The sequence below is a fragment of the Vidua chalybeata genome, chromosome 5, assembly GCF_026979565.1.
Source record: "Vidua chalybeata isolate OUT-0048 chromosome 5, bVidCha1 merged haplotype, whole genome shotgun sequence".
NCBI lineage: Eukaryota > Metazoa > Chordata > Aves > Passeriformes > Viduidae > Vidua > Vidua chalybeata.
In genome coordinates this window covers 58,500,570-58,528,529 of record NC_071534.1, presented here as the reverse complement: position 1 = coordinate 58,528,529, position 27,960 = coordinate 58,500,570, and the positions used below count along the sequence as shown (strand labels likewise).

The window sequence follows — 27,960 nt, the reverse complement described above, 5'->3', positions numbered from 1 at the left end:
GAAATAAACCATCTCTTTTCTGAACTAGGAAATTGAGATAAGGACTCACCTAAATGACGGTATGTGACTTTGGCTGTCTTTTGTTTGCCTAAGTTAGCGTCGCAACTAAAGCCATGAAAGCCAGCAAAATAGTTATGAGCAGAGAGATGCAAAATATAACCTAAATTTACACGTTGGCCTGAAAACAGCAGGCAGCTTTTACATCTTATTAATTCATTATCGTTCAATAGCTAAGTAGAATTCCTCAATATAGAGCATTATGTAAACGTGCGATGATTCAGTTTCCATCAGTACTATCCCATGTAGCAATAGACCATGCCATGATAAAAGAAAATGAAGGAAAATGATGATGTGTCTCAAGAACCTTAGTCAGAAATAACTTCTTTCAAACATCCCACCAGTTGCGGAGAAGGCAAAGATGGCTGACTCTTCGCTGAATCACTGCCTTCGAAGGAGGGCAGGGGAGATTTTGGTTCATTTCTGAGTTTTAATTAATGATGTCAATGGCTATTAACCTAATTTTTGAATACTTTACACCGGGATAAAGGCATACATGAACAGCTACAGACTTACAGGTCTACAAGTCTACAATTACCATCCTGAACTAATGAGTTTGCATTAATTTTTTTTCTTTTTGGTGAGATATAGCCTATGTTTTTTGAGTTTATATCATTATTTTTGCACTAATATGTGTATCCAAAAATACAGATTGCCCATGAGAGAACACATGTAATTTCTAACATACACTTGTAAATGCCAGGAGACACTTTAGAATCAGTAGTGCTACAGAGCTATACATTCAAAGTAAGAAAAAAACTCATGCTATCTTGGCCCCTGCATAAGGGGAAATACTACTTTTTTTCTTTACTACATATATAAAAGCTGCAAATATTTCTTTCATATTCCTCTCTTCTTATGGGTCTCTCCTGCCTCTTTTCAACACCCACTATTCACCCTTTCATACTTACACCTTCAGGAAAACACTTCTGCAAAAGCAGAACTGCGTTTTCTTTAGTAACAGCTATGTTAACTCCCTCAGTACTCTAGAATATATGTAATTTTTGCCTTCAGTAAATGCATACTTAGTTCCTCCCACCCCTCACCTGTCATATCATTAATAACTTCCTGCAACTGGCTGCAGATTTACCTGTTTTTATCGTCTTTAGAGTCAACACATGTTGCATAGGTTATAAATCACACAGGTTTTATGTACCTCAGATACTTTGTAGGAGAACAAAATGAACCTTGCGTTATACAGAGTGTTTCTGTAGACAACTTGAACGTAACAGCAAAATTTTAAAACCTCTTGAAATATATCTTATCTCCTACAGCAAAATCTTTTTTGAAATTTAGAGATCAGCCTATGGCAGAAAACTGCCCAGTCTGCCAGAATTCTTGCCAGTTCTTCTAGCGATAATAAAACTTAGCAACAGTACTAAAAAAAATAGGCAAGAAAAGAATGCAGTTTGAAAGCCAAACTGAACCTAACAGTGTTCATATTCTGACACTTGCATTTGAAGTTAGCCTGCACAGATGCCTGTCTTTTGACCATTCAACTGGAATAGTATTTAACCGCAACACAGACCAACATCAGTTGCCTCTGAAGATTCTTTAATACCTTCTATTTTGTACAATTTGTATAGTGAAATAAAAAAAAGTTTTAAAACCTTTCTTGTCCCCTCTACAATATTCATTGCAACTTGATAAAAGTTATCTAGATAGAAATTTATAAACTATTACTCTCACCCTTAGCACTTACTGTAATGCTTAGCTGTACCTGCTCTAACATGAACACTAGAAAGGTGAAGGAAATGTCACATCCCTCCCAACCTACCCCACACGAGCTGCTCCACAGCGTTCACCACAGCCTCCAATCCCTACACATCACACACTCAAATCATCGCCCAGCTGCAAACACCACTGGAAGGGAATTGGAGCAGCCCACCTGCACAGCTGCTCCTCAAACACAGAACAAAAGGGAACAATCACCTACAGCACACTCCAGGACTGGCATTACACAGCTGTGGCACATACCTTTTCTGCTACCTGTGAAAGTTCTTTGGCAACCTAGAAAAATAGTATGATCCATCACTATTAGTCTTCCATGTACACTGACCATGATTTTCTACAAAAACCACACAGAGTTAAAATTAGGAATCACATGCATGTATGAAGGTTTAAAATTACCATAGATTAAGATTTCACAGAAATGTACTTGTCTTCTCAAAATGACTAAATATCAGTGTAAACAGAGAGAGAAGCCACTGTTTTTATTCTATTATTTCAAAATGGATAAAAACGAAAAGCTAAGTCTTCTCTAATACAGTACTGATGACACATTTGATTTCTACTATCATTAATGTCACAGAGACATAAAATTAAAAATCAGTATCTATTGTAGCCGAGTTCAAAGAAATGAGCTAAATGCTAAAAATATAAATCCCTTTTTTTTAAAGTTTGCATATCCAAGGAAGCAAACAATAAGTTCAGGCAAGTCTTTCAGTCATTAAAGGCATAAATTGTTAACAGATGGGTGAAAACATTTAATTTAGCAAGTAACTGTTATTAAATAAATAATGCGGATATTTTCTTTGTAGAATTTCATAATTATCTATGAGCCACTTCTTATTACCTACATCTGTCAGCCAACTGTATCTAATAATTAACACAAAAGAGTTGAATGGACAAAATATGTGCTGCTTGAAGAATAAAATATGTTTAGCAATTTAATACTTAAAAATAAAATTGAGAAAACATACAGATGCATTGTGTACTCTTCTGATTCTATCATAATTTTTATTACAGTTCTAATTTTAAATAATATTTAGTGTGATAAATTCTTCTCAACCCTTACAAAGCATAATTTGTGACATTTACTGCTGTTAGTTATGAATAATTTCAAGATCAGGAAAGAAACAGAATCTTCTCTAAAACATTAATACTTTTGAAATTAAACACCTTTTCCTTCAGGAGAAAAGAAAAAAAAAAAAAAAAACAGGGAAAAACCAATTTTTCAGTAGCATATACTAAACTTTCTAATAGGAACCCAATCCCGAAGATATTATTACATTGCATCACAATTAAGATTCACCTTTTTCCAACATCCACAAAGTGTGTTTTGCCAAGAAAAAAAAAAAAAAAGAAAAAAAAATCAAAACCAGAAAATAACTTCAGAAGAAAATTAAATGAAGATTGTCAAGGGCCTTCAAAATTAATGATATTGATATACTCAAAACTATTCATTATTGAAACTCTGAAAATCAAGAAGCAGCAGCAGCAAAGAGTATTGACTTGAAACATGACAACACATGCAATTCTAATATGTGAAACTTATTACTGTCAAATACGTATCTCTGTGATATCTCAGCAAGCAGTATATAATCTCTACTGACAGATCCTAAGAGAGAAGCTGCTAAACGAGCTGCGGTCTTGCCTATTAGCTTCCATGACTCGATTTTGCCCTCAGCTCCTTAGCCAGGCTCCTGCCAAGCTCCAAGCTCCTTCCAACACGGGGTGCTGAGCACAAAGCATGGACAACTTGGAAACCAGACGCTCCACAGAGCAGCAGTTCACAGTTTAGCAATATTATGAGCAACAACTATTGTGGGTACTATTATGTTCAATAATCCTCACTTTCTGTTTCTTTTCCATTAATTATAAAATAACTCCTGGAACTCATGGAAGCATTTAGGAATCACTGCTCCCCACGGCAACTGAAACATGCACTGCATGGGGCAGCAACTTTGGTCTGTGTACCTGCCACCTGACAGTTTCATTCAGCGCTTTTTTGGGCTTGTAATGGGAGAGGGTGACTGTTCATTGTGTTCCTTTGCTCCTCTTGCAGCATTCATGATTCCATGTACCTCAATCATAATTGCCCCTCAGCCATTTTAAGCTCACTTATAGGGGGTTGCCACTGACAGCTGAGTGACATCTCCACCCTCACAATATCACAGGAGCGTTTGCCATGTATTCCTTCACTGGATAATCTTGGGGTTAGCAAGTAATGGATTTACCTAACACTACATAACTATGTCTCTGGCACAAGAATCCCAACAGAGTTACTGATGAACAGCAGGCACGCTCCCTAACCACAGCAAAGCCAGTAACAGTGCTGAGCGTGAGCCTGACTCCTCTGAGTACTTAATGACCCCAAACACCAAGCAATGGAAAAAGTCCTAAGTTCTACCAACTGAGAGAAACAAGTCTGTGACCATTCTATCAAGGAAAACTTTTGATTCACTTAATTGATTTTATGATCTTCGCCATTTTATTTGCAAATTAAGGATATGAAAAAAGACTTTTCTGTTAGAAAAAAATACACAAGGAAAACATTGCAAGATGAACATCTGTAGAAACTTATGAAGTCTTGGGTGCCTCAGGTACAGCTGCAACTTACTTTCTGTGTGTTGGACCCTCTTAAAAAAAAAAATTAATAAAAGTAAAGTAAGAAACAGCCAGTCAGGAAAAAGTTAGAAGTCCTAAATTCATAAGTACATCACACAGAGACACATGAAAGCTGCCTTGCTTTTGTGGCTGGATATGCCCAGAAAGTAAAGAGCAGTAAGAGTTGCTCCAGAATACTGGCTCCACAAAACCAACTTCCACTAAAGCAGCCAGAGGCATCAGTAGACAGTCTCAGTCTCAGTATGAAATCTGGCTTGACTGCAGTGCCCTTTAGAAGAGGAAGCAGTTTGGTTTTGGATGCTTCTGTACTTATTGGATTGTTGAAATGGTGAGAAAGTGGCAAACAGGAAGTATCAGAAGGGCCGTAAGGTGTAACTACTCCAAAAGAATCAGCAAGACACAGCAGCACACTGGGGTCAACCATAGTCAATCATTCTCAGTACAAAAAGCTTTTTTCAAGGCTTGAGAGCCTGAAATACTGAAAACTTCCAGCTACTGCACATCTTAAAGAACATGGCTGTCTTGGTACTTGCATCACAGAAGACCTGCGGCATGGCAGAATGGACAGAGCTCAGTGACAACCACTGCAAATTGCTGCTTGCAGCAGGGCTACTCCCACCATGTGAACCCTATTACATCACTACTTTTCAGTTCTTTCTGTTTTCTGATTCAATTAAAGTCATTGCAAGTAACTAAAAAGGCAGGATTAGCTGACTGCATGTCAGGAGACATTACACAGACCATATTTGTAAATAAAATGGCTTTTTAGGACTGGTTGAAATAGAGGATCCTAGCAGAGGCTCATGTTAGCAGTAACCTTTGAGAGGCAGAGTCACCCATCAGATCAGCAGCCCTGGTTCCTCCTGTGATGGCCAGCACAGCCACCAGCAGGCTGCCAGGACAGCTCCCATGGACCTCAGCTCCTTCACTCTCCAAAAGCAAGCACTGAAGAGGGAATAAAGCTCTGGGACTACAAGAGTACAAGTGCTCCAGATTTTACATTTGATTTACACAGGTGATCTGACAATGAAAAGTATAGTCTCTGCAAGGCATTGACTTCAAAAATCCACATATTTATGCTATCATAAATGAGAATTCAAAATTAAATGCATTTTATAAGACATTTCAGTAACTGCTTGGAAGCAGCTATTGCTTCCTCTTTAAAGAAAAAATATATTTTGATTATGTCATATTATGTTATGGAATAATTTCAGAGGGAAAAGCAAGTAAGGCCTATTTGTCACAAATTGGATGAAAACTGGAATTCAAAATGTCAAACATTCTCAGAAAGCAACAACTCCAAGTTTCATCTTCTAGCTCTCCTGAAGATTCATTTTCAACCACAAAGTTAATTATGTTTGATCTAAATTCAGTGAGCAGTGTTAGGGATCAAGGCAAATTGCTGGAGTAAGGGGAAATCAGACAGGTCTTCAAAGTCATTCTAGGTAAGACAAAGCACTCCTTAGGAACATAAGGCTTCAATAATAAAATTTCGTATTTGATAACAGGAAATAGGAAAATAATTTCATTGGCTCATTTAGAAAATACCAGTTTTCCATCATGTTATATACAAGTAGTGACGTGTAAGAAGAAAGGAAAATAGAAGAGGGGTTGATGGGTGAGTATTTAAAAATAATTGCTCAAAGTTCATACGCTACAAGAAATGACGGCAAAATTCTGTATGAAGTCTGTTGCAAGGGTAAAAATAAGTAGAACACAATTCTCATTTTAGGAATAGAATGAGGCAAAAAAACCGAAATTGAGTATCAAAGGCCCTGCAGCAACTAAGAGGAGGGATGTCTGTGTGGGCTGACAGAGGGAATCATTTAAAGTTAATAAAATACACAAACCACCAAAAGTACATTTCTGAGAAAAGAAAAAACAGGAAAAGAAAAAAAATCCCCTTGGTTCTTGATAAAGCAGAACATTTCAGAATACTTCTACATGCATCATGTCTTTGAGGAGTCTAAGTAACATTTGAACATATGTTCTTCCTTCTACCTTCACTCTCCAAGTAATCACTCATGCTGCTGTGTGTCTCAGTCTCCCTCATCCTTTGCCCCAAGTAAAACTGGAAAACATGGTGCATAGTCAGGAAAGAGGAGGCAGAACTTGGAGAGGGGGAGAGAGGGATCTAACCCCTCTTTCCTTCCCTAGAAAACAACAAAGGGAGGCATCATCAACAATAGAGTTAAGAGCTAAAAACTGAGTCAGTCCTCAAGAAACCATGGCATATTTCTGTTTCCAAAAAACATTGGTATGCATGTTTTACTGTTTCTCTGAACTTATTCCTGAACTTCTACAGAACTCTTGCTCTGCACTTCCCACATTTTCAGTGTCCTGAAAACTAAACAGGATCTATAAAGTTCAGGTTCTCAAACTTTATTGTGATAATAACATCTAAAAATGGATATATATAAAAGTAGGATGAGATTTTTCAATCTCATATTGCACAAGCCAGCAATACAGTCATGGAGGCAAAGTACTGACTTTCCCTTTCCAGAGAACATGCAGCAGCTGAGATAGATCTTCAGAGGTATTTTTTGAAATAACAGGGGCATGGTATGAAGAGCCTGGGCCTGGTAACAAAGGATGCTATAGTATCCCCACTTTCAGGTGACATGCTTTATGGAGAAAGGCTAAGGAGCTGTTTTTCAGCTACACTTCTCTCACTGCCTCTTCCTGAAAGTGATTGCTGCTGGCTCCCCTCCAGCGAGGGCTTGAGAGGAATCAAACGATTCACGGGTGAGAACTGCACCGAGAGCTTGCAGGCAGAGGTAAGACAGAGAGCATCTTAATGAGGAAAAAACTGCAGATCAGAGATTTCTCTCACGTAAGGTAAAACATACTGGAGACACTGAAGAGACTTGAGAATTACTGGACACTGGAGGATTAAATTAAAGGATTCTCCTATTCCCTTTCACACCGTGAGGACAGGGGAAAAAAGAACCCCAAATCTGCATACACCTTTTAACCAGCATTCCACCAAATTGCAGATCCAGAAAACTTCCAAACATCTCTTGTTAGAAGGATTCTGCTTTGCAAATGTGTTTAGAAATTTATAACTACCTGACTCATCTCCACCACAGAAGAGCTATTTAATGGTGTATTACTTGTCACCTGTTATCAACAGTGTCCTTTGAACCCAGTTTGAGACTACAGAGCACAACATAAATCTGCCACAGCTTTTTGGCACTTCCTGCCAAGTACTTGCTCATACTCTGCAAAATTATGCAGACTATTAACCTTACATAAATTTTAGAAGTCTGGGTCTTCCCAAAGAACATGTAGAGGGCAGAGTCATAAAAGTTCTTCAGAGCAGTGACCAGGACCAAAACAGACCAGGAAGAACCATTAAACCTCTACCTGAATTCAGGTACAGCAAGGTTGTGCATTTCCTGTACAAGAAAAGGTACTGAAAAAAAAAGTCCATGAAAAACAAAATGTGCTGCAACACCTTAATAACTCTACACAAGCTCTTCTGGAAGGAGAGACATAAACCTGTACTTCATCATCATAGCTGAGCATTTACAACAAAGGGAAAGCACAGCTCTTTGTGGATTCAGAAATAAATTTACCAGATAATCCTAAATATTTCAGTATGAAACAGCACATCAACCCTAACAAACATTTTCTTTATCTACAGCACAAGGTTCCTAGAAGATACAGAAGTAGTTATTGTAAGATTTATACTAAGTCAAATATTAATGTAAATATTTCTAAGAACTCTTAGTTTCTAGTTCCAACTTAATTATTTTATAGACTTACTTAGTATGTTATTGCTTAATGTGCTTAAAATGTTTTGACTAGTTCAGTCAATGTTGAACAAAGAAAAAAGAGTGCAAATGACTTAAGAAAACTGTTCTTCATCTGGAAACGGTTTTCCAACACACAGTGATAGGTTTCCTGCCCATCTGTTAAACCAGCCCCATCAAATTGTTTTGAGGACAAAAAAGGGGGATAGAAAAAAAAGCCTCACAGTATTCATCATGACTCACCCAGTATTTTTCACTAGCTTTGCTTACTAAAGTGTAACAACGTTGATTCTATATTCTATTCTTAATACATATTAAGTCCAGCTCTAGATAAGGAATTTTTCTTAGTGCACCATCCTGGGATGAAGTGAAAGGTCTACAGCATTTTTATGCCAAAAAAAGCCTAAGTGTGGAAAAGGGCTTTTGCTGGTGCAATGTATCCCATTTCACTCCAGAGCTAACTTAGCCTGACTTGGCAAAAATGCATTTACACCATTACACGTGTGCTGAAAGGAGTATCTGGAAGAGCCGTGACAGCAAAACTTCTGCAGTGCAGCCCAGACCGAAGCCACCCAGGCACCTGAGCACCGAAAGAGCACAAGGCCAGGGCACTGCAGCGCGAGGCTCTGCAAGAGGCACTCGCTTGGATTTGCAGCCGGCGCCCCGAGCACGCACCGGCAGGCACACAGAGAGCTGAGAATTAAGAATGATGCTGTCACACAGCAGTGCACGGGCTGCTGCTCAGCAAAGTCTATTATAAGCAAGCTGATCTTCAGCACTGCTCACACTGCGATGAAACTGCTCTGCTGTGAATTAATATTTCCCCAGTTTTCAGAGTAAACAAGCAAACAAAGAAACAGAAGAAAACCAACAAAACCTCCAAATAAACTACTGAACAATACCTGACACTTTGTAATAGAGATACTGAGTGTGTGCAACTTTCTCAAGAAGGTCAGATCATTTAATATGGGACACTTGGCTATAGTCAGTTGCTTGGTTCTGTAGATGAGCTATTCTTCTCTTAATGGCAGTAACAGTACAGATATCCAGTAAATTAACCCAGTATGTTAAAAACAATATCACAGCAAGTGAAAATAATTCAAACCCAATTCAAATTACTCCATTAAATGATTGTATGGGTCTCATAAAATGAAAGTACATTAAATAAGTAGAAAAGATCAATAAGACCAAGAAACAACTGCATATTGATTGAGGAACAAAACTGCAGATAATTGTCTGATGCTTCACCTCAATTCACTGCTTCTGCTCACACAGGAAGGCTCCTCTCCATGAATCCCTTACACCCTGTCCCAGCAACTATACCAACTGCCACTCACTTTTGTTCTTCTCCTATCCTGTAAGTTTTAAAAATAGCATTAATACTTATATTAGATGTACTGTATTTCTACTGGTTCATGACATTAACACCTAATTTTAAATTCAAAAAGTAACAATAGGTGCTTGGTGGATGGATGAAGGATGGAATTTTAAGTCAGCTTCTGACAGAAAGGGGATATTTTGTGCTGCTAAAATAGCTAATGAAGCATAAAAGAGTTTTAAAAATACTGATTAAGGAAATCACAATAAAAATTAGAGGTGTTCAGGGAAAAAAAAAATTTATCAAAATTTCTTCAACATATTATCTTCACAGAAGAGTTCCAGCTCAAATATGAAAATGGTTGGAAAGCTTAAGGACTCTGCAGATCTTGGGATGGAATAAACTCTACAAAGAGAGAAAATAAAGATGAAACCAGTCTTTTACATGGGAAAGCTGCTCTGCCATTGACTCTTACCATTCCAGTTCCTCAGAGCTTGTCTTTGGCATTTCACCTTTTACTTGGTTTTTTAAATTAAAATGTATTAAAAGGCCAACAGAATTCAATAGTGTTAACACATTTATGCTTTATCAGACTTGTAACCTTATTTAAAAAATCATCTGGGTTTATCACCTTTTATTAAACTCTTTCCATTAGTAGTTACAGAAAATCAGTTATAAAGGATGATAAAAAGAACGTGCTAGCAAAATGGCTGTGGTCAATTCTTGTCTCAGTCCATGCAAAATTAATTACTTTAATTTTCTCATCCACATTTAGAAAAATGTATTTAAAACCATAACAGATACCATGGCAATCTCAACCACAGCACGCAAATCACACCAATAGCTATGTGCAATGTCAAAGGAATACTCTTACAATAGACATAAAGAAAAAATTGACAAAACTTGTTTCCAGAAGTACTGCTTAGACTTCTGATTGTCCCTTTTACTTGTTATGTCCCATATTCAAAATTATTCTGGCATAAGCAAATATTCAACTGGTCCAGGTTATGAGTAATTCCATTTACTTATTCTGAGTTCTGCCATAATGTCAGCTTTCTCCTACCCCACTTTTGCTGAGTCTTCAGGGACCTCCATGGAAAGATAATAATTCAGACACCTACTTGTATATAACATGACCATACTACAGATTTTAAGAAAGGGAATATACTGATCTGGTACTAGACACCAAGTCTCTTGTGCTTCAGTTCCACATCAGTCAGTTTTTATTCCAGCTGCCATTGCTCCCTCCCTTCCACATCTCCCAGCCACGTCATCTCCTCCCCACCTGTGCACCCATACAAGCATTCTGCTGAAAATGACCCCAGTAGCTTACAGCCACTGCTCAGCATCAGCTCCTCACTCCTCTGGATATACCTATGAAAGGAACAAGCACCTGTGCATGGCAGAGATGCAAGGAGAACAATTTATATCAGTTCACCAGAGATGGAAGTCAGTCTTTAATCCACTGAGTGTAGGAAGCTTCACATTAAAGCAATAAAAAAAAAACTGAACTCTGTAAATTCTGTATCTGAATCTGTAAAGTTTTGGTTTGTACAGACATCAAGTTTTCACTGTCTTACTCTGATTTCCATTTACTCAGTAACTCATTAGCACTAATTAGCACATGCCTTCAACATATAAAGAAGTTAATGCACAAATTAGTTGTGGTAAAAGCACTCAAAAATTTCAAAGCAGAAATACAAATTCTTTAGAGAACAGATCAGAGCAGAGCAACAAACTTGGATAGAAAAACTATCAGATTATCTGGTTTTGAAACAAGCACCTTCAGTAAAGATAAACTGTTTGTGGGAAAAGTCTTCAAATGGCAATTAGACAAGTTCAGATTATTCACATAATAATTGGTATCAGCTTTTTTCAAATGTTCAATCACTGCTCTTCCCAAAAGAACTAAGGTGGATCCTATGTATATTCACAGTAATTCACTTAATTCAGCTATTTACTCATGTTTTAGAGGAAGAGGGATTGATTACTTGGCAAAGGAGAGGGGTAACGATAGTGTCTTACAAGCCAGTGAAGAGCAGCGGTCACTAACCCCTGGAGCACTCGCAGTCTGTGGAGCAGTGATCAGCGCTCACTCCACATCAAGCGAGCCAAGCTCTCACCAGCCTGTGCCCAGTCCTACACCCAGCACTGAGGCTTTACTTGCCCCTGAAGCTGTGCAGGGTATTAAATGATCCAAGTGCACAGATCTCATCAGGATTAGGCCTTCTGTGATCCTAACTGCTCCTAAGAAACTATCCAGTATTGATTCAGTACATTTTAGCATGCTGGTTGCAGAGCAGAAACAAAACCCAGCACTATCCCCTTCCCTGGGGAGCTCTTTTTTTATACATGCATAGCTTTAGTTTCTTCAAGCAGATACTGATTAGTAAGGGCTACGTTTGGTAAATGTAAACATTATAGATAAATATTCTGGTGAAATACACTTCTTAAATTCTATAAAAATATATTATTCAACCAAAGAGGATTCCCTTCTCCACTCCAATTACACATAACTAAACACAGGTGACTTTTTTTTCACTCTAGTATTTTACTATGAGGGTGGAAGAGGACAGGTCAAAAGATTTCTATGGAGAACAGGTCAGGAATAACACTACTGGCCATGAAAGTGAGTGCAAAGGCAAGAGAGCATGACAAACATCAGAACATGGCAAAAAGGATGACAAGAACATCAGGTAAATAGCAAGCACCACGACCAAGAAACTGAATATAAAACTTCAAAAATTACGGTAGACGCCCATTATAGAATAATTTTAATGAACTTGCAACGACAGTATTTCAGACTAATTTAACCAAGGAAAACTAAATGAAATCTCCCCAAAATAAAATAGGCTATACAGATGGAAGTCTAGTACTGTGGGTTTTACCTTTGGGAGTTGCAGCCTGCACAAGATTCTATTCTTTCATTACAAATCTGTTGTGTGGGGGGCGGAGGAGGAGTAACTGTGTTACAGGGATAAAAAGAATAGCACAATTGTTGTAAGAACATCTAGTTTTCTCTATGTATTTCTATCCATCACAATCCATCCTGAACTTCACATCTATTTTTTCTCATTACCTTACCCTATACTATGTCAGTAAAGGATATTTTAATGCTGGGGGGAAAGCACTCCATAAATAAAAGTCCCTGAAGAGGACATCACAAATTCATTAGTGAAGATCATTAAACAGCGTTCGTTTTATGTGAACAGAGAAAACAAAGAGAGCTGATCAAGCTCCATCAGGAGAGTGAGGAGGACTGGCAGGAATAGCAGCTGTGCTCGAGCTCAGATTGGATTCGTGTTGGCAGAACTGTGAAATAAAGCCTGCAACATACTGTGCTTTTATGAATCCTGCTTTTCCAATAAAAGGCACCCAAGGAATTTAATGCTTATGTTTTGCCTTTCATAGGCTGTTTTACTTAGGATGGTTTCTATACAACTAAATTTATAGAAGTCCAAGATGCAATTATTTAGACATGCTGCTCCTTCTAACGGTGCCCTCTAACACATACACTAACACAGCCTCATTCATCTGAATATCTCCAAGTGCTTCATAAATGCCAATTGAACAGATGCCACGAATCTGAAAAACATTACTGTCGGAAAATTTTCTGCTATCTGACTTGGGTTAGAATAGTATGTTTTATTATACAGTAGAAAAGGTCAGTGCAAGAAGAAGAGTCTCGTTTAAGCTATACATCTAAAGTATTTTCTGTGTATCAATTTTAATAATACATTTTTCACAGTCAATTATGCAACCGTTGAGTTCCTCCCTTACCAAAAAAAAAACCCACTAAAAACTAAATAAAAATACTGAAGAGTTTCTTAAAAACTAATTTAAAACCAAAAAATTATGTGACACATATACAAAAACCTAAATTTCAGACAAATACAGAGGTATATGAAAGACACATGAGTAAAAGAAAAATCCTTCTTATTTTCAAAGAAATGTGAAAATATACATTTAGGATTACATTTAATAGAAATTTATGCATATTTGATACCCTGGTCAAATGAAAACACTTAAGCCATTTTATTTCATTGAATCTCTAACTTCTGGGCATAGAATATAAAAAAGGAAGAAAAACCTAAAGAAAGAAAGGATGGAGAAATGTGTAGGAAGATCTCAAAGTACATAAATATAGTGTTGTTCTTTGTGTTCCCATGTAGAAAGTATGAAAGTAGGTCACCTATTATGCATTACAACAGAGCGATATAAACCAGCTTCTTCTGACTACCTTGGTAGGGGAAATGTTTTTGAGTATAACATTACATAATACACTGGTGCAACTACCTCAACCTGCTTTAAATAAGTAACACTTCAGAATTTGTGAAACTGATGAACCAAAACTTTCACAGCTCAGACTTTCAAACCTGAAACTGGGGCTAGAAACAGAAGCACGAGTCCATAAACTTCAAGATTTCAATGACTTCCTATTCTCTGAGCAAGAATTCAGAGAACTTCTCTACGAATGGGATCACTGCACTTGTGCTTTCTCAAGTAGGATCACTTATACAGGCAAACCGAGCGTAACTATCTTCTTTCTACAGGTATGTATACCAGTCCTTTTTTTCATTTACCCTCTTTCTGAACCAACCTCATAACCCCGATTTCTGTGCTACTATAGAACAGTAAACTATTATTTTATAAATCAAGCTTCAGATCAAAAGGAAGAAGGAAGTGTCATTCACTGCAATTCAGAGGCAGGTGAAAGGGCTGCAGTGTAATGTTCAAAGACAGAATTGCCTTTTCTTTGTGCTTTTCTTAGGTTCTGTCTAAGCAAGCTGCCAATTTATTTAATCCATCCATGAATGAAGGTAAAAAGGATTTGTCCAAAATGACACATAGTTTTAAAGTAGAAACTGTAAAACATCTTTGCCTGTTCAACTCCCTTCAAGACTAAAAATAAACTTCTCCAGACTTAAAAATGCTCTAATTGATTCAAAATCCAGTCTGGTTTGTTCGGTCTGAGATCCAGATCACTCTACTCAGAACTCAATGCATAACTATTCTAACTGCAAGTGTAACATAACAGTATTATAGAGACTTTAAATACACATACAGAAAACCCTACCATCCATATATCTGTTTTATTCACATGTTCAGCAATCACCAGTAAGAAAATACTTACTTCTAATATTTAGTATTTTACTAGAAAGCCAACATGGTGCTTTACATTTCACCAGAGATAGATGTGTGTGCTTTGGTAATACATATAGGAGCAGTATTTATTATATTCACAATGGAAGAATTATAATTTTGTCTCTCATATTACCATGATCAACTACAAAAACAGGTTTTTTTACAATAAGCACCAGCTTCATGCAGACATCAATGAAGTCATTCTAGTAGTTATGGGAACTAGTGCATTAATTAATATTTTTAAATATATCAAAGATCATATCTAGATTACTAACAGAAAGGAGAGCATAACCTCACCACCATTTCTTCAGTAGTGCTTACTTTAATGTAAATTCAAGCATGGAAATCCTAAAAAGAGCCTGAGAAGATAAAATTTTTCAGATCATTTAAAAACTATGCACAACTATACACAATGGTTTACACTCAGACGTTTCCTTCTTCAAGTATGAGCATGTTATCACTCTGTAGGCACTGAGGAAGGACTACAGTCTATGTTTCAAACAAATTAATATTTAATAAATAATGAAAGAAATTTTATGTGTTATATGCACTGTTAATTTTTTCAATTGTAATTGTAAAACATCCTTTGAGCAGTGGCAGTTTTTTCCTTGCTGCCATTTTCTGCACAAACGTGATGGGGTACCATGGAGACTTGTATATTTTATTATTATTAAGGGAGAATTGCTTAAAATTCATTTTAGCATATTCTGTTTAAAATCTTATCTTGAAATGGCAGTATTTTGAGTCAATCCAGATTACGTTGTCCAGTAATTTTTCCTCCAGTCTTTAAAGCTATCAGTATTTACACAGCCAATAACGCTCAGCTTTAAACAGCTAAGGAAAGGAAAGTACCATATTCAGATGCAATTGCTACGGCCGTTCTCATGATATTTAAAAATGCATTTGATACATGAAGCTTGGAAGTGAAATCAGTTTCCCTACTGCTTTTCAATCATCATGCAAGGTTGCAGTTTGTAAAATTGCTCACAAACCATAGAGACTATTTTTTAAATAACTTTTAGAAGGTAGCACTTGTCTACAGTTCCCATCTTAAGATCTCACAGCATTTTTGGCTACCATTTTATGCACTTTTATAAAGGGAAGAAGTTGAATACAAAGTAACTTGTCTAAGAAGCAAATTTAACTTAAACCCAGTGACCACACAAGTCCTGTGAACCACGTTAGAACAGAAATATCATTCTTTGTCTCCTACCTAATACCACCTTAGGATTTATTCCTATGTTTCATCCATTCCCAGCTGATTAATCATTTTTGCCCCAGTTTTTTTTTCCTCTTTGACTTACTTCTACCCATGAGTAGAAATGGAGAGTTAGGCAATCTACCAAAATGGGAGAAGTGAAGAAAAGAACCTTCTTACACCTTCAACTATAAATCCGTAATTTCTTTAAACTTCAGGAACTGGCTTTGTTACACAAAGGAAGATCCCAAAGCATGAAAAATTTCTGCACTGAAAAGGTGATCAGGCATTGGAATAGGCTGCCCAAGGAAGTAGTAAAATTACAAACCCTGGAAGTGCTCAAGAAACAACTGGACATGGCATTTAGTGCTTAGTTGACATGGTGGTGTTTGGTCAAAAGTTGAACTTCTTGGAGGTCTTTCCCAACTTTAATGATTCTATTATTCTATTAAAAATATAAAAGAAGGCAGGAATGCTATTACTTCATTGTTCAAAAACCTAAATTTTATCAGAGATTGAGATCTTAAGTAGATCTGTGTCCATCTTTTCTCCTTCCCAATGCCCACACAGATAACACTACTACTTCTGATACTTTTAAGCAGAATAAATGTTGAAAGAAAATCTTTCGTTAAATGGAAGAGAGGGGGGAAAATTATCTCCACTGTCAAAATTAATAAAACCAGGGTCAAAATGTCAATTCAAACTACAGCTTGAACCAATTTTTCCATTGCTATTGCAGCATGCCCGTCCTTGTAAAAGAAGTTATTTTGGAAAGCCTTTGGGCTAAGGGTACATTTTCTCAAATTCACCATTCTTTCTTAGTACCTTTGCAGAAGCATGATTCCACTTTGAAGAATGCACTATGCATTGGAGCATCTCTATTTGAAGAATTCAACAATTACATTGTTTCTGTTGCCAGAAAGAGTGTAATTTGTAGCACTTCAGTGAATCAAATCATTTTTATAACCATTTTATACTTTTTATACACATACATGCATTCATACAAAATATAACTATGGTACATCTATCACAGAAGTTATAGAATACTCTGCACATAGTGTTCAGCTGCACATGTCAGGCTCACATGGAGCACTGCTTGTCATGGCAGTGGTGACAGCAGTTTTAATCAAGTCAATCACAGATTTCCTCAAGAGCTGTCTTGTGCCAGCTGAGTCAACACCCCAAAATCCCAGGTTTGGTAGAGGACCTGGAACAGTGCTGAGAATGCCTTGGGTGGTGGACACAGCAGGCATTTTGAGTAGCCTTGTATGTACCAGCTAAACTGAACAGCAAAGAGCTGGGTACAGTAATTAAAACTATTTGGATATGATTTTCTTCTCCCAGAAGAAGCATAACAGAATTTTCTCATTTAAAGTTCAAATATCATTCAAATATCAAAACAAATAAATAAATTACTAATTCAGTGGGAATTCAAAAGCCAGAATGCAGTCAAAGGAATAATTTTTTCTGTTCAGAGGGTAAAACAATAGCTGTCTGGCTGCTTTCTTGAGCCTGTCAAAGAACAGGCTGACCTAATCTGTGAGCTGCTCACACTGTTCACTGCTTTGATATCTAACAAGCACTTCCTAGACAATAGTAATCAATGGAAACTGTAAGCTATACATTAATCTGTGAATGTGTAATATTTGTCAAAAGAGAATCCAGCTTCTTGCACTATTTTGCAGGTGCTAAAATTAATTAAAAATAATAAAAGCTCAAGCTGTAAAACTCAGCCACATTCACATTTATTTCTAACTTCTACTATTATTCCACAGTGTCAGTAACCAATAATGCTATCCTAGAGTAGAATATTGCTGCCAATTTTACAAGCAGAAAAATAAAAATCGGTTTTTCCAGAATTAAAACTGCATTTCTTTCCATTTATTTATTCATTCATTTAACAGATGCATTAGCCAAGACTCTGCACAAAACCGGAATATTAAATTGTATCAGCTGGATGTATTTCTAAAAAGAATCTAAAAAATTAAAAAGATTAGTGATTTGGTGAATTCATTTCTTCAGTATCTACATCTAGCAACTCTCAGCAATCTTCAAACGTACTTTGAAAATATAGATGCTTTCAGGCTAGCACAGAAAGAGAAAATCTTTGCATCGTAATCACAGATTTAAACAAAGATTTAAAATTACAGATTAGCAATTTTATGTGGACTCTCTACAATCCACAGTTCCCTCTGCAGCTGCTGGTTCATGGAATTTTTGGGATCAATCCCATTTCCATTCTCATTTCCTTGTGCTGTGGATCAAATCTACTCAAGGCAATTTTGTGCCCAGCTGATCACAGGAAGCCATTCAGCCAACTGCCATACATGGCAATCATACCCAACAGAATTATATTGTGGTACCAAAGTGAAGAAACACTGATATTGCTGAAGAATTTTGTCAAAACACCCAAAACTTAAAGCAAGGTCACAAGTCAAGCTCTTAGCAGCTTCATACAAAAGCGACCATGAAATTCAACACTCAACATTCTCTGTCTATATATAGCAAAAGATCATTAAGAAAATGAAGAAAGCCTATATAAATAAATCTGAAGAGCAGCTCAGTCACCCTTGCAGCAATTCTCACCATTTCCCTGTCCTTGTGTGTGACTCCTTTAGTTCTCATCAAATATTCATGTGACTAACTCCATGCCTGGCTCATCCTCAATAGGTGTCTTTTCTTCTTCCTTCAGCCACATCACGCACACGTAAAGTGGCACTGGGAAGAATGAGAGAAGGGGAAATGCACCAATACAAGGCACCTAATATATTAATGACAATTTCTTTTCAGTATGGCACAACCCAAAGTACCACACATAAAAACATTATGTCCCGTTTGTTCTACTCATAATATTGATTTGGTTAACCGTTGTTAAACTGCATGGTACTGCTTGTTATAGGTTTTATTTATGAAGCATCTTTAACTTAATTTAACCTCCTAGCTGATGTTGGGAGCAACAACTTCTCAATGTCAAAGTACAGGTGAAACACAGTTTTGCATTTTTGCCCTGTGTTTAATAATCTTCTATGCATGCTGCAAGGCCTGTTTCCTTATAGATGGGGGGTGTTTAATTTTCAAAAGATTGAGGATGAAGTAGAGAGTTCTATAGTGTTTCATCAATACATTTTTTTAAATCTCATTAATTATTTGCATCTTCTGAAGGTTTGTTTTGCTCCCCCACCCCTATTCCAATGCAGTCAAGGGCTTAAAGCAATTTAGATAAAAGTAAACTTAGTGCAAGAAATAATTTATAATCTGACTTTGCCAATACATTACTTTACTTTAGAAAAAAAAAATTATGTCTTGAGAGATAGATACATGAACTATTTTTTCCACTCAAACCCGAAGTCTCTCTTTATTACACCAAAGCATGTCTATGGTTTAACTTTGTCAAGTCTAGCTAGTCATTAAAAATCTGTGCTTAAAGATCTGCAAAGAGAATAAATGTGGAAAATTTCTACAGTTCATGCATTCTTCAAAAAGAAATTGATCTTGTATTACAGAGACTGGACAGATTAATGAAATACAGATAGCCTTTCCACATCTGTGCTAGGCATCTAGGACATAACCCAACTATTGTTCTACAAAGCACAATAATGTGAACAGAAACTATGAAGCAAACACGGGATGCTCGGGGGCATTGTGGTCATGGACATTGCACAAGAAGCTAAAATTCTTAGTTTAAATGTTAATCCATACTACCTCTAACTGTCCATATAAATTCGCTCTAGATTAAGGGTACTGAATACAAACTAAAACTCTTGTTTTATTGCCTCAAAGTATACTGTAATAGTTGCTTTGCCTGCAGGCTTCAAGATTATTGAGAGTGGCTTTTACACTCTCACAAATGCTATCAATACAGCCTGCAACATTTATCAAGGTATGCACTCAACCAACAGTCCAAGAGCCACAGAGTTCTTACACACAGATATCCCCAAACACCACTGGAAAGTCCCTATTGAAGTATTCTAGCTTAGACCTGTATTGCTTATTGAGATAATGCCAGCTTCAAGATTTCAGAGTGGGATTATTAAACAGGGTATTAGCAAGAGTCCAATAAACAGGTAGACTTTTTTGATGGTGGCAAACAAAATAGGTTTCTGAAGAATATATAAAAATTTTGCAGGGAAAAAAAACAAACTGTCTGGGGGGACAGAGTGCTGAGTTATACTTTTACTTCAACAGCAAGGCTACAGAAAAGGTATTACAACATAAAGCAACTTCAAAGAAAAACATTTCAAGCCTAACGACCAGCAAGTTCAAAGTAGTAACCACTTGCAAAGGGCAGGCTCTCCTTTCCTTTCATTCTTTCCTCGCATTAAAACTAATTTGCTTGATTAATAAGAGAAAACAATGTTCTCCATATCCAGCTGTCTCTCAGGGGAAATAAATTCTCACTGGGCACCATATCTACTGTGGAAAGAATGAGAACCAGAAAAGACCTCTACTTGTGTCAGAATGGCAATTTCTCTTTTAGAAAGACAGCATGGTAACCTGCAGTCAGTGCGTAATTAACTCACAAGGTTTTCCTCTTGATGGGTTGTTGCTGTTGCTATTCTTCGTCTTCCACATTTCGTCCAGGAGCTCCTAACCCAAGGTATTATTATGCAGAGCTGCTAGCCTACCTAGAAAAAGTGAAACTTCTCACTTCGAAAGGTACCAGAAATAATGCACATAACATTTTTCATTTTTCCTATTACAACTACACTTCATAGCTCCTTTCACTGCAACTCATGCTACCTATATGTTTTAATTGATTACATAGATCATCAGTGAAGGCTGCTGAAGAGTTTGACAAGCTTTTTATCCATAAACCTGTATTTGCTCATCATCCATCAGTGCAATAAAAATGTCTTGAACAACCATTTTAAATTTCTCAAGATTTTATTAGTAAAATAAAACTTAGGCTTCAAGTCTAATGACTGCAAAGCCAGCTCCAGGCATCAACCTGGATATACAATGCAAAACAGTATTCCCTTCCTCAGACATACCACTGACACTACTGCTCTCAGCCTTCTCCCAAAAAACAGCAAATGACAGCATTTTTCATACAAGCTGTGGTTTGCTTCAGTATTACAGTAAGTGATTTCAAAGACAACAATTATGCAGTGAGGTTAAAAATACTTTAGAAGATGGAAAAAAACTGAAACTATGGTTTAGTCACAAAAATCCTTGATATTTGAAAGCTTCACAGACAAAATTAGTCCTTTATATGCATGCATATGCATGCATTTTAACTCAGTTTAGGTATTTATTTTAGATTCTACAGCTACAATAGATATGTTTTTTTTTAAATCCCAGAAAATATGAAGGGATTTATATTTCTCTTTCATTTATCCACTTAAGAAAGTAAGAGATGTTTTTCAATAATCAATAAAAATTAAACTATATTATATGGATAGAAATTATGAAAATTAATGAACCCAAACAACAGAGGAAGAACGAAAATAAACTGAATATGATACCAACACAAATCTAAATTTAGATCAACATGCACATCAATCAAATGAATATTTTTTTAGTAGAGGAAATGTGAAACCAACACACTGTACTAAATTAGTTCAATTTCCATGTTATTATGCATTTATCATTATAGCTTATTAAACCATTTAAACTTCTCTCACATGTCTTTTTATGGCACTACATAAACAGATTTTCTATCAGTTTCCCTGAACAACCTTGTAAAAACAACTGAAGAATCAAGGTGGCAAAGAGAGAACAACTGAGTAATTTATCATTTAAAAAATCAGACAAGAAAACATACTGCATACAATTTTTCAGATTTTGAGAATTTAATTTGTGGGATATCACCACTGTCAGACTGATGTGAAGAACTTCCTACATTTGAACTGAACACAGAAGCTGACATAATTTTAACTGCTTATGTCAGGCAATCACAACAAGGGGGGGAATCTAACTACTGTCCTTAGGTTTTATTTTGTTGTCTGAAGAAGGCAAAGCATGTTCCTGTCACATGCAAAGTTACTGAACTTTGATTTTAAGGGTAGTAAGCCTAATGGATCTTTTTCACACACTTTTTGTAGTCTTTCCAAACTGAATCAGCCAAGCAGCTACCTGATCGAGATTGACACATATGAAGTCACCCTTGTGGTAATCCTTACACTGTTGTGTTAGCCTTAAAAAAATTGAAGGGACATGACAGTTGATACCTATTCATGTTGTGTTCACTCTTTACTTACAGGGCAATTAAGATCCTAAGATTTGTCTCTTAATTTCAGCTAGAACAATGCTTGCTATTAGGCACACCATGTGAACACTTTGTCTTAATTAAGAGACAATGGTACCGCCTTTCTAGTTTACAAAATTACTAGAAACAAAGTCTATCCAAGATCTCTGCTGAATAAACAACTCTAGAGAAAATCTTCCTGTTTTCTCATTTTGTTTTATATTAGCAATTCCACTTAAAGGATATTACAGCAGGAACGCCTGTAACCAAACTCCTACATCAGGGGATTGTAAGAGGGCAGCTAGTGCTGCTTCTGCTGCTGCCCATCCTTCATCCCTGGCTACTCATGACTTTCACAACAAGGATATCTGACAAAGAATCCTGAACCAGATCCTAAAGTTTCAACCCTTCATATTAACTTCAGCTGCCTCTCAATCCAAAGCAACATAATCAGCCAGGCAGAACACTTCCTGACAGGTCTACACTGAGGCTGCTGTGCAATGCACAAACACAGAGCTGCCAGGAACTGGGACTTGGAGGTGCTGGGCAACACAGCCAACCAGCAGTGGGGAACAGCACTGAAAACTTCCTCCAACATACAAAATACCTCCAAGGAAGAAAGGTAAGCAATCCAAGGGGACTTCAAACCACAAGGCAGTATTTCCTCATTCTACAGCCACACAGCATCAGGACTCCAGCTCCAGAACATTTCAGCTACCATGTTAAACCACTTTGCAACTTTGGGAACAAATGTTCTTTCAGGCATGCTTTCACAAGGCTCACACAATGTGAGCAGGTGCCTTTTTTATTTGTATGTTCAAAGCAATACAAAAGATATGATGTCAGAATTCCAAAAGCCTTTCCATAATAATGAAAATCCTCACTAAAATTCAGTAACAATTACCAACTTAGAACTAAGAATATTTTACAAAAGCAGAAACCTCTCAAGTTCTCAGAATAGTCAAAGCACAATTTTAATGAAGGAGAAACCAAATTCATAGCAATATTACAATTTTTAAAGAAAAATGAAAAAAAAATCTTTAAAATTACAGTCATTAACTAAACTTTTGCCAAAATCTACTGCAACATACAGCACCACTCATTATGAATGTTTATACTAGAGGACAAACCACCTCCATGTAGAAAAGCCAGAGTGAGACTGATGTTATTTAAATTACTATTAAATTTACCAGCCATACTTCCCTCCTGAGCATAACTGATACTGTTTTTTTCTTCTTTCCACTAAAATGTTTAAATAATTGTGCAATAATGCACCAGGACCATGATTTAGCTGTACCATTTAACCAAATTTATTGTTATGATACAAAAAGGATGCCTTCCCTATATATGAGTAATATGCAGCAATGGTTTTGCAATTATTCTTTGGTATCACCTCATTGTGCAAAACTAAAACAAGATACATGTTTGGTATTAATAGCTAAAGGGCATTCTCTAACTTACACATTTCCTCATGAGTACAGAACCTTCCAGTGCTGAAAAGGTCAACGGTTGTTCTAACATGGAATACTACTGAACAAATAACCTATGCCTAATAGTTATACAAACCCAAAGGAATGTTATAAGGCATTCTTATTCCATGGCAAAAGTAGTTAATTTTTCCATACTTAAGCTGCTATGCTATCAATAACTCTGAATCTTCAAAATTAATATGTACACATTATATACAAAATACATAAACATGTAAAATATATTTACTATTATATTATATATGTATCGTTTATATATAATCTATTATATGGCTATTTAAAAATACTTGTCTTTGTGCTGCTTCCAAAGGTCTTCATCTTTGTAAATACAAGAGGAAGCACAGTGAAACAACATGCAATTAATCTGGAAAATCCAGATTTTTCCAGGGATGTAATTCTACAGTGGCGGAACCAAGATCAGCAATGTCCCATGTGCAGGACTGTTTTCTGTCAAGGGAAACAGGAATGTTAGAAAAGTGGAAAAAAAAACCCTCACAAAACCCAACCTAAATAAGTCATTATAAAAATAACAAAACAAAGCAAGATGGTAATCAACAGTAAGGGAGAAAAGGAAATAAATTTTTAGGGTAAGACACTGAATGGAAAATTAATTTTTTTGGATGTCAGTCCTTGCTGCAGAAAAGGAATAATAGCCTTAGAACAATTTGCTATCGATTAAAGAAACGAGAATAAAGTACTTGAGCCAAAAGAAAGAAAAGACCATGCTACCATCTGAGTCAGAATGGTACTATCTACAAATTCTAACAGAATTTTTGTCATCTATTCAGCATATCACTCTCAAATAATAATAAAAACCTTTATGACTAGATCTTGTATATGGGTCAAGAGTCAACATTTACATAAAAGCATGCTACAGCATGATCCATACCAGCAAGCTGTCATTTCAGGTAGAAAGCAGAACACATTTACAAATTCAGCATAACAAGGGCACATCAGTACAACTCCCAGACTCAAACAGCTATTATCCATTGCTTCTTTTTCCTTGATACTATAGAAGTTACTGGATTTTCAACAATATTCTAACAAAATTCTCTGCAAGTGACTATTGAGGAAACTGAGATACAACAAGGTAAACAATTTTCGACATAGATCACAAACTGCTAGAACAGATATAATCACAAAACATTCAGAAGAGTTAGGTTAGAATTGAGCACGACACTCCTCAGAGTCGGTAAATGAAACGTACAGAGGAGCTATTTAGCTGGAATTGTGCAAATGCACCATGTAAATAATGCTGAACAACAATCCCAGGGCAAGATATCCAAAACCACCAACATTCATTTTCTAAAGCAACTTGAGCTCTAAAGACACTATCTGGCACTAAAAAAAAAATTGTATGAGTTAGGATCTCAAGTCTCTTGCTAATATGAAAACAGATGTCATTTTTAGACCCAGACACAGTAAAATTCTAAATAGTCACTAAATGAGCAGCAAGATTCAGACTAGGAAACAAGATGCGCAGTACAAAGAAAGAAAGTGTTGCTGAAGCATTCAGGATGAAAAAAAGAATAATGCAGAGAACAAGGGAAGTGAGCAGACAGAGTCTCACAACTGTGCCAATAAAGATCTTCATGAAGATCCATGACATCTGGATGTTAAAATAGTCTGCAGTAGGTTTATGTAAAATTAAACTCTAAAACACATTAAAAGAATTCTAAAGCTCCAAAACCAAGGACTCTTTTAGAAAAACATTAGAACTGGGTACTTCATTTGGCCCTGCTAGACCTTTTGAGCCTAATGAGTCTTTTTAGATAAACTAAGCTTATTTAAAGCACTGCAGTTCAAGAAACTGATTCAGGGTGACCTTATAAACTCAACAGCAGAGCTTTGACCTTCAGATCTAGCGATGACCCACCACAGTTTGGGAATGCAGTAACAGCCAATGTTGGGACATTACTTCTCTGTGTAGAAAGTAAGACAGTAGATAAAAGACGGAAGAGGACCAAAAAATACACTACAACTTGCAAATTTCTGGACTTCCTCCACTCAGTAAATCAGAAAAATATATTCCCACATACAGCTATGACTCCTGAATTGAATTTAGAAGTACTTACAGGGGTGTGTGTTATGGCAATCGCAATTATCTCTACCCCTGTGCACCTCGTGTCCCTTTACATGCCCATGCCTCTACACCCTTGTGCTCCACTCTGATTCAAGCTCCTGCCTCTCTGCATTTCTTTTCCCTCCACATCAGACGCAGCAGTCTCAACCCTTCACAGTCTATTCTCTGTAACCATCTGGATCTCCCTCTCCCCTTGTGTTTCCATTCTCAATCCTAAAACCCCTTATCATCAGTCTCCTGGTTTAGGACTCCTGCTGTTCCTGATACTTCTACCTTCTCACTACCTTTTCACCCCACTTTTCACTACCCTAAAAGCCAAAATACCAGTCAAATTCTTTCTCCCATCTGTACTGATATAGAAACAGGTATAAGAACAGCACATTTTCTGTTTATGCTGGGTGCCTGCACATGGCTCCTTTTGCCCACTCTTCCCTATCTACCCTTTGAGGATGAAGTCATCTGTTCACACCATCTTAACTAGCATCTGCACAGCAATGGCTTATAAGCATGTCTATCCATCCACCTACTCCTGATTGCCTCCATATGGTACTGCTTCTTTTCCTGATTTTGTCTCCAGAAAACTTAAGCTTAATATATGCTCACAACTCAGCTCCTTAGCACTCCTCTCAAACACTTTTTGCAGATAAAACTTCTGCCAGTATCACCTCCTGTCATACAGGTAGTCTTTTGTGACCCCTTTGCCTGCATTTGAACCATATATTCATGGTATACCCAAAATCCTGTTAGAATCTTCCTCCGTGTGTACATCTTTTTCTAACAGTACAGCTCATCCAATACCTCCATCTTTGTTCAGGCGCACACTGAAGAATTAGAAAGGGAGATGGAGATTCATCTGTTTAAATTTAGACAGGCTTCCTTACTTATCCTTAGTCATACTGAAAGTGAAGCAAGTAAATCTCTTTAATATATTAGTATTTATGCTTTCATTTCAGGAATCCTCTTCATCACATCACCTTTAAGAGCTATGCTGGTATCACTGTTTTCAAGCTCTTGGGAGGCAGATGATACAGAGACAGCTCAAAGGGCTCAATCAACTGCTACTCAGCAGAGCCAGCTGGTAGCTAGTGATCTCTGTTAAAGTTTCTGCAATCTTTATTTACATGGTTTCTGAATGCAAAAGAGTATGGAACAGGAAGCATGCTGGATAGATATGAAGCCATTTTAAAAAATAAATAAAGCATGCTGTTACCTAAAGATAAATAATAAATTGATGTCTGGCTGAAAGAAAAAGTAAAGAAAAGACATCTGAGTTACACAACTGCATTCTGTATTTGCATTAACAACCTAAAAACAGAGGACGCCATCAAAATTTGACCCAAACTACCATCTTAACACAGTTACTTATCTAAGAACTCTAACATTTAGTACTTTATCACACCTTACACAAAAACCTTAATAATCTTTTAAATCATGGTGAAAAAAAGCCCCACACTAATTTGAGATTATAAATTACCTATAGGACATTTTATACTCAGATATTCTTAAACTATTTGTTTCAGCAAATCAATTTTGGAAAATATTATTTTGGGGTATATACTGAAATGATTTCCAAGGTTTATTTAGCACCAGTACTAATTAAAACTGGTATTGTGCTACACTTCTCATTATGTGGTTGTGAGCATTGCTTATACTGATAGAACAGATTTAGAAACAAGTGACGAAACAAAAAGTGAAAACAAAGGCATCCCTTGCAAAGTGAAGGTCAAGAACATCATGCAAGAAAGACATCCTTACAAAAACCTGTCAAGTCTCTAGCAAAATTCACGTGGAACATGCAAGTTTTTTTAGAAGTTTACATTTCAACAAAATTAATAACCTCCACAACTGTACATACATTGTACTGTCCACAGTGATGGATCCTAAAAATAATTTTTTTTTGATCATGAATCAACTGAATTATCATGTCTGAATAATTATCAGGGTCTGAATAATCTCAGTGCATCCTAGCATAAATTTTCCTAATATACATGTGGGTATCAAGTTATCCTGAATATAACTTATTGCTACAAAACCTAGATGACCACTTGCATGTAAACATGTATGGTGAAATTCAGCATGGCTTAAAGAGGCAGTATTATTTCAGACTGCTTTTAAGACAAGAAAAATCAACCAACCAAAACAAACAAACAAAAATCAAACAAAAAATTAAAACACCTAAAAGGCTCAGAAATTGAAAGTAGGTAAATATAGACTGTTGGAAGCTTTTAAAGTAATAACCGTTTAATCCCTGATTTTTTTTCCTCAGTGCCATGTGGTTTCCAGCGTACACAAAGTAAAGAGTGAAAAGGTAAAAATAAAACAGGCATACCCTTAATATATTCCAGAATTCATAAATCATTTGTAAATTTAGTCCTTTTAT

The 27,960-nt window shown here is 36.5% G+C and overlaps 1 protein-coding gene across 1 annotated transcript in view; it reads right to left on the bottom strand.

Moving 5' to 3' along the window:
* COG5 (component of oligomeric golgi complex 5) overlaps window positions 1–27,960 on the bottom strand; it is a 174,040-nt gene that overhangs the window by 111,160 nt on the left and 34,920 nt on the right. The window lies entirely within an intron of this gene.